Source organism: Sceloporus undulatus, unplaced genomic scaffold (genome assembly GCF_019175285.1).
Source record: "Sceloporus undulatus isolate JIND9_A2432 ecotype Alabama unplaced genomic scaffold, SceUnd_v1.1 scaffold_24, whole genome shotgun sequence".
NCBI classification, from domain to species: domain Eukaryota; kingdom Metazoa; phylum Chordata; class Lepidosauria; order Squamata; family Phrynosomatidae; genus Sceloporus; species Sceloporus undulatus.
In genome coordinates this window covers 1,015,466-1,024,021 of record NW_024802946.1, presented here as the reverse complement: position 1 = coordinate 1,024,021, position 8,556 = coordinate 1,015,466, and positions in this window count along the sequence as shown.

Genomic DNA, 8,556 nt, shown 5'->3' with positions numbered 1-8,556 from the left:
TGAGATTTCCTAACCAAAATCTGATTATCTAGGGACAGCGCCTATTGATGTCATGAGGCGTCATGAATTAAGGATCACCCATAGTTGTCATTCAGACACATACAGAGAGCGAACACAGTTTCCTCTGCCCAGACCCTGACATCTGGCAGCCCTAGTTTCACCTGAGTAAGATGTAGATACTGGTTGAGTCTTCCTTATCCAAAATGCTTGGGACCAGAAGTGTTTTGGATTTTGGAATATTTGCACATACATAAGGAGATACCTTGCCGACCGGACCCAAGTCAAAAGATGAAATTCATTTATGTTGTGTATACTACACCTTATATATGTAGCCTGAAGGTACTTTTATACACAATATTTTTAATAATGTGGTGCATGAAACCAAGTTTGTGTAACTGAGCCATCGGAAAGCAAAGGTGTCACTGTCTCAGACCCTCATAGGAACAATTTTAGATTGTGGAGTATTTTGAATTTTGGAACCCTGGATAAAGGAGGCTGAACCTGTATTAAAAATGACAGTTTTGTGAAAGATCAGGATTAATAATCTAAGTATCGCTGGCAGAAATTTTGGCACGCAATTGCCCTCAGATCTCACTTCAGTCAATCATGCGTACTGTACATATAACTCAAAACCTGCGCAACATTTCATTATGCATCTGAGCAAACAGGCCATGCCAGAAAGCTCTATGTTTATAATGCTTGAATCTGTCATTGCATTCTTGATGGGAGGTTGTGTTAATCTTACTGTACTGTTTAAATCATATTCATTTGACAATACGGTACTAATTAGTCTATACATTGCCTATAAAACAGGATGCACTGAAACTAATTGCCTGTTCAAATGCACCTGGTTAATAGCAGCGTATGTTTTATCACAGATAACAGGTGCGTGCTAAATTTGTATCTATCACCAGTATGCTAATTCATATTCATTTATTCTCTATTTTTAATCTGCGATTGGCCAGTGTCCCATTGTACATTTTCACAATTCATTTACAAGGGGTTCTTAATTCCTTAATAGCTACATATATGCATAAGAGTTATATAACCCATTACTATAAAAGAGGATTCAGGCCCTTGTTTTATTCTCTGTTGCACTATCCACCAGAACAGTCAAACAGTTGGACAAAATCTCTCTCTGGCAGAACTGTATAGTAAGTAATGTATGAAATATTGTGGGTTGATCCACCATTTTGCAAACTCCATAAACACATATTGATTGATTGATTGATTGATTGTTGATTGATTCTCCCAAAATATGATTCAAGGTGGCTCACAATAATTTTCAAAGGTTGGAACAAAAGCATTAATTACAAAAGCTTAAAAGTATTCAATAATACCACCTTCAGCAAAATTGACAAGATTGCATGTTAAAAACAACCCGAAAGTATGAACTGTCTGCTGCAAAGAAGCAAATGGAAGACTTTCCTGCATGCAAGAAGAAGGACAAAATGGATTGGGAGCGTAGGAGCTTCCATGTTCCTGCGCATGCCATCACTGCACATCTGTTCTCTTCCCAAGGGGAGACAATTGGCAAAGTGTGCCATTTGTTGAACAGGAATCCATTTAGCAAAAGCCATGCTTTGATGACCGTCTTCCCTTGGGAAAAGAACAGAAGTGCTACAATGGCATCTGGATCAGCAAAGAGAAGCCGCTATGCTCCTGATCCGTTTCGTCTTTCTTTCACATGCAGTAAAGTCCTTAAGCCAGCTGCAATAGTTCTACAACTACATAGCCTGAGGATGCCTTTTTTAAAAAGACATCTCTTTCATGAATTTTACACAGTTCCTCCCAGTTTAAGGATTAGTGTAGCACCTGAACAAGGAAGCTTCAATGATGGTGAAAGAGGCAAGATGTGAAAATGGAGGTTCTCTTGAATGCTGTTCTTTGCATCCTTCTGTGCCATACAAGACAATCGGGGAATCGATTATAGTGTAGGAGGAATCTGTATTCCTCCTACACTATAATCCCCAGATAGTCTTTCCAGGAGTCAGGAATGATGGGTCTTGAACAGTGTCTAGAAAGTCGCAGGTTTCCCACTCCGACTGTTCAAGGTGACAGTGGTCAATTATGTCTTATGTCTTATAGCAAGCACTAGTGGTAGCGACTTAACTGCAGTGGATTCTGATCTCTCCCACGTCATGTGAATCCACTCCAAATTTTAGTTTGTACTATAGAAACCATCTCTCACAACTGAATAGCCACAGGAAAATTCGCAATTGACATATTGGCATGACCCCTGGATTGGGATAAGTCGAGTCCAAATCACAACAGAGCTGTGTAGTATCTTAGATGCCAGAGATCGATTTACTAAATTAGCCTCTGCTTGTAAAACTGGGTGCCATCATAAATCTGTTAGGCTCTCCATTGCTTATACTTCTGGAATGCACTGGTAACTTCCTTTGCAGTTATCCACCCGGCTTGAATTCCACTAGCGCTTTGCTTTCCGTTTGAATTCCTGAACTACGGGGGTTGTTTTTATATTAATTAGAAGGCTCAATAATTGCATCACAACAAGAAGTAGATGACACTGATGGGATTGAGACAACAACTGTATTGCTCAGGATTGGTGAACCTGTGGCCTTCCAGGTATTCTTGGCCTGCAGTCTTCCTAGACCAATAGCCATGCTGGTGGGCTTGATGGGAACTGTAGTACAATACCCATAAGGTCACATGTGCCCACCGCTCCCCCCTAAATAATAATAATAATAATAATAATAATAATAATAATAATACTTTATTGATATAGTGCTGTAGATTTAAGGATAAGGATCCCTACATGTGAAAGGATCATTGTACAGCAGATTGATAGCCAGGTACACAGGTAACCTAATTCAGCCTTCCTTGTAAGATGTATTGCATTGCAGTATTGTCATTATTTCTAAATCTGCATCTGTACATATAACTGAGCATATCCAACCTTTAGGCTATTCTGTTTCTGGGGGACGCACTTCTTTTTGGAGACGCATGACAAACTGTAACAGAGGAGAGTTCAAATACGGTACATAGCTATGTGAGTCTGGGAAAGTATGCAAAGGGGTCTTGTAGCACCTTTGAGACCGACTTAAAGAAAGAAGCTGGCAGCAAGAGTTTTCGAAGTCATGAGTCTACTTCAGATGCATGAAGCTGAGGGTCCAATATAATGTTATCTTAGAAATGGAAGAAACCCCAAAGGCCCTACAATGCAAGAATACACATTCAAAGCCTCCTCAATAGATGGCCGTCCAACCTCTGTTAAAAGCCCTCGAAAGAAGGAGACTCTCCCTCTCTCAGCTTTAGAAGAAGGCAATTGCAAACCTCCTCTGAACAAATCTTGCCAAGAAAACCACACGATAGGGTTGTCATAAGCCAGAGTTTGAAGGAATATAAGGACAAATGAATATCTGTTAATGTTTGACCATGGTGCTAACACGGACCCTAAAACCTATCTGCATAGTAGCAGCAGAGGCCCAATTCACTACACAATCTTTGGCCAAAGCCTTTGGCAGAGCAAACATCAATGAAACCCAGATTATTTTGAAGAGAGCTTCCTAGCCCTCCTGGATGCTTCACAGCCAGCCTTGATATCATTACCATCCTATGCATTGTACAGACTGTAATGTAGCTGCGCCAGATGCCTGGGAGAGAGGAAAGGAAAAGCATTGCCAAACTTCATATTACCAGCATCTCTGAAAGATTTGTCACACTCCTATTCAGCGTTCACAGCTAACAAACATCTCCATGACTCACAATGTGTGCAACTTCCCGGGGCTTAGTGACACTTCCCCTTTTTCTCTTCTCCACATTCATTCATTCTTTTGGTCCAGGCAGGCAATACAGTGGCATCATTGTATTTGTTCTCATTTCATATTTGCTGGCACCTCTATATTGTGGATTGCAAATGCCACAATGGATTGTTATTTCTTTATCATGGTAGCTGTCCTCAAGCATCTTTATGAGATTTACTTGGACCACTCTATCATCCTGGATACACCAAATCTCCATATTGTTGTCGTTGTGTGCTTTCAAGTTGTTTCCAACTTATGGCGACCCTAAAGGTGACCTTATCATGAGGTTTTCTTGGCAAGTTTCTTCAGAGGGGATTTGCCATTGCTATCCTCTGAGGCTGAGAGAGTGTTCTTAGTATGTTGCTAACAGGTTTCTAACTCTTATGGAGGAACTCACTCGACATTTCCTCTTCTGCTAGCTGACTGCAGTATTTGGATCAAATGCCCTGTAAGAAAAAGGTTAAGCACCCCCTTTCCTACCATTTCTCTGCTTCATACTGCAGCCTTTAAGGCTGCCTTTCATTAAAACAGCAGTGTTTCCAAAGCATAGCAAACTGAGACTGAGGGATTAATTGCAATTAACTGTAAGAAACATCCCCACATGATGTCAGTAATTTAGCTTAAGTTGTGTAATTATGTGTCCTTGCTTTATTTTATCTGTGAAGGTCTTCATTAAAATACATCAAGTGCCACCAAGGCAAACATGGATGCTTCCTCCTTTTGCGGTTTTATGAGCAGCTGCCAGGTGACTCTCATTACATAACTGATGCATGCAAAAAGCAACCTGTCGCTTGACTCATCTGCATCAAATATACTAATTCCATGCACTCCATCACCTCTGACTGGGCCTGATCTCTCCCCACTTCCACCATGCCCTAGCCAGACTTCTCTGCTCTGGGTGGGCTTCAGATGCATTGGCTGATGGCTCCTATCATCCCCAACCAGCTGGTTGGAGATGATGGAGGGTGCAGGACAACATTTGCTGAGAAAAGCAAGTTGCAGCAAAGTATTCTTATCTGTTGTGAAAGATCTAGAACTTACCAGCAAAGCATCTTCAATAAAAGAGTCCCAAATAACACAGGAGGTATAAAGGGATCCCTTATACACAATGACTATGTGTTTGTGGTGGAAGACCTAGTTCACTATTTATGACACTGCCCCTTATATAGTGACCTCAGGACACATTTCCTGAGATACAGGGTGTGTTGGCATTGCTTGATATTATTTGTGATAATATTTGCTGGCTGATCATTTCTAAATCCATCACACTTAAGGTTGCACCTTTGGAGTAGCAGCGCACAAGATCCATTGCAACTTCTTGAAGACAGTAGCAGTGGATCACAAAGGGGATGAGTTATTACAGCTGTCATTATTATTGCTGGGTCAGTGTTTTATCCACTAACCTTTCATTTGTTTTTTGCTTTTAACCTTTTTCATCCTGTGTCCAATGCAATTGTAATCTTGTCAGCAGCACATGACTTGTGTATTTGTTGTACTAGCCACATTGTTTTGTCAGATGTTGTTTCACAGACAAATAAAAATATATACAGTGTACCCGCGTCATATGCAGGTGCGCTATACATGGCTTTCAGCTTATGCTGAAGCCGCACACTGGAAGAGGCAATGCATGCGGCGGCTCGGATCTGGCGCTAAAAAGGGTAGTCTGTACAGCCCTTTAGTGTCTGAAAAAGGTGGGTATGGGTGTGCCTTCAATTCAACCCCATTAATTCCATAGGGTTTTCTTAGGAAGGAATACTCAGAGGTGGTTTTGCCAGCCCCTTCCTCTGAAATATAGGTAAATCCCATCATTATTAAACATGGCTTCTCTTGCCACATTTTGCCTGGCTTACCAGTGGCTGTAAATGGAGACCGGATGCTGGGTGCTTGGCACAGTGTGCCCTGATTAACCCAGACAATGACGTCAATATTTTTGGGCAACATTAAGTCCCCAGGCGTACCAGGGCAAGCTGGTGGCTGATGGTTCTTCCTTGTTTCCATGTGGATGCTCACGCTTGCTGCCCAAATGCCATGTGGCACCCAAGCCTCTTTTGAAACCACCCAACCACTTGGCCAGGCATTCACCAACCCAGGCTCTCCTGTTGTCTAAGAAATGAGTGGGAAGAGGATGGAAGAAGGTGACAAAGAGGGATTATGGGCACGGTAATGAGACATAATGATATTTGGCCCATTAGCATTAGGAAAATAAAAAATGGTTTTGAAAGAGATTAATTTTGCAATGACTCTCCTCCAGCATCCTTTCAGAAGCACCTTGTCACCCCTGCTGCCCAATAATTGCTTCTCTCTACTCAGTGATTTGTTTTGCAACAGTTCTTAGAGTTGAAAATCCTGTGGCACTTTAAAATATCCAAATGTTTATTGTGATGTCAGGTTTTGTGCGCAAAGAGCCCACACCATCAGACACAACATTCATGTAGGCAGGAAGGAAGAACATTTCTGCTCTTGAGCCAGACTAACATGAAACCATTCATATGAATATATACACAGGTATATGGGTATTATGTTTTGTATATGTGAGCTTGAGTGATCCACAGGACAGACAGATGGATTTGGATAGATTCCTTGTGATTGGGCGGGCTATAAATAAATTATTATTATTATTATTATTATTATTATTATTATTATTATTATTAATTATTATTATTCCCACTCTGGTCTCTGCTACAAACTTAGTCTTGGCCAAGTCCCTTCTCCACATGTAACCAATCTCCTATTTATAAAATGGCAATGTTAAGTCTAGTCTGTACATCTAGCAGAATGAAGGGACTGAATACATTGCACCAGTTGGGACTATTTTACTATTTGCAGGAGGTTTTTTCCCACAGGGACAAATGCGGGCAGATATGAAATGCCACCTGCACTCTGAAATATCATAGTCCATTCTATCACTTCAGGATCTAGAACCTCATGCTGCCTCAATGTGCCATGTTTCTTTCGTTCTGTGGCATAAACTGCACTGAGCATAACATATTAGTAAAGGTGTCTGTGTGTGTATTTGACAATCTGAATGTTTACATGTCGCAATCAGCCACGGTTTGTGTTAACCATGGTTTGTTATTCAAGGCCAGAACTCAACAGCAGATGACAAAACAAACTATGGCTTGACTTCCTCGCTTCTGGTTTATTTTTGCTTTCGTTGTTAGTTAGTTAGTTTATTTGTTTGGGGATAAGCCAGGGTTACAGGTTGAAACACACAAACTAGGAAGGGACGGCCGCAGTTTGCTTTTGCCTGGAGCTACTGGGAAGGGCAAGGCTCTCCTCCTCCTGGAATGCAAACCAAATTTGCAGTTTGGATTCAGTTTTCAGCCATGGAGGCAAGCTGAGGACAAAAAAGGAGAGCGGAGGGATGAGGAGAAAGAAATGGGGGCATTTTAAAAGGAACTGAAAAATGGTGACAGTTGGAGGATATGGGGTTGCAACCTTTACAACTGAAAATTTAGGCTAGAGTCAGATAGAACCAGATGCAAGTTTGCCCATTCTAAGCCTACATCTGCTTTTGTTCGACTGTTACTAGAGTTGTGAAGATCTTCCCAGGATCTACTTAGAGACTAACCTTTCATCACTGGCCTAAAGAGACTATGTTTTTATTGCTTCTAACCACAATTATATGCAATGCTTCTGTATTTACTGGGTGTTTTTCTCTAGTCTGTCTCTTTACGACACCTTATGATGTTCTGCATAGTTGCACATGCTCTGCTTTATGGCTGGCTTTTATTGCCCCTTGTTTTTATGTATTGCCGCTCTTTATTGAGCTGCCTTTACACTTGCAGTCAGATGCATTAAACCATGCAGGGAAAAGCAGGGTATAATTATTTAAAACAATTATATTCTTTCAAATCCTTATAAATACATTGAGGCCATTTCGGAAGCACACCCCCTGTTTCAGTGGGAAAGTAATCTGGAAGATGCTGCTGGGTTAGTTGGTTAAGATTTGATGGTCTGCAAAACAAGTTCAGAGGAGGAAAATACTTTTTGCTCCATGGACTCAGGATCCAGGAGAGAGAGGAGAGGGCAAAATCTTGCCCTTCCCAGTAAACTTAGGCAAAAGCAAAATGGCTGCATCCTCTCCTAGTTTGTTCATTCTCATTAATTAATAACTTCTGCCTTCTTGAGCACACTCTGACATTGTATTGACCACATGTGTCCCTCTGTTCATCTGCTTCACTTGGTATATTATTATTATTATTGTTGTTGTTGTTGTTGTTGTTGTTAATGTTATTGTTATTGTTATTGTTATTAATGTTATTATTATTCACTGTCTTCTGTGTTTCTACTGTCTTGGAAAAAACATGCAAGCAAAATTCATAATGGCCTGCCTTCCAGTCTTGAGCTCATCCACCTTGAAAACACTTCTGGGGTTCCTAATGCTTGCTTGCCACAACCCTAAGCATGCTTGCTTTGGAGCAAGCCTCACCGAAATCCATAAAAGTCACCTCTCAGACAGTAAACAAATGTATTTCTAGTCAAAATGGCACTGCAGGTGAGTCTTCTCCACCTTTAAAAAACAAAGCAATAGATATTGACAGTGCTGGGTAACCTTCGACCACATCCGCCTCCTACATCTGGGCATGTTCCTCCTGGTAATCTCATGAGTCAAATCTCCAGCTTCCCTTCCTTTAAGAATTCCTGTTATGCCAGCAGGACCAAGTTGTTTGGAGAGGTGCCTTAACCAAGAGGTGCCTTGTTTGTTTCTCTTAGCAAATGGCAGTGAGAAAGTGGAAGGGGGAGATGACTTCAGTCTTGCATAATCTCTGTTTTTCAACAGAGTCCG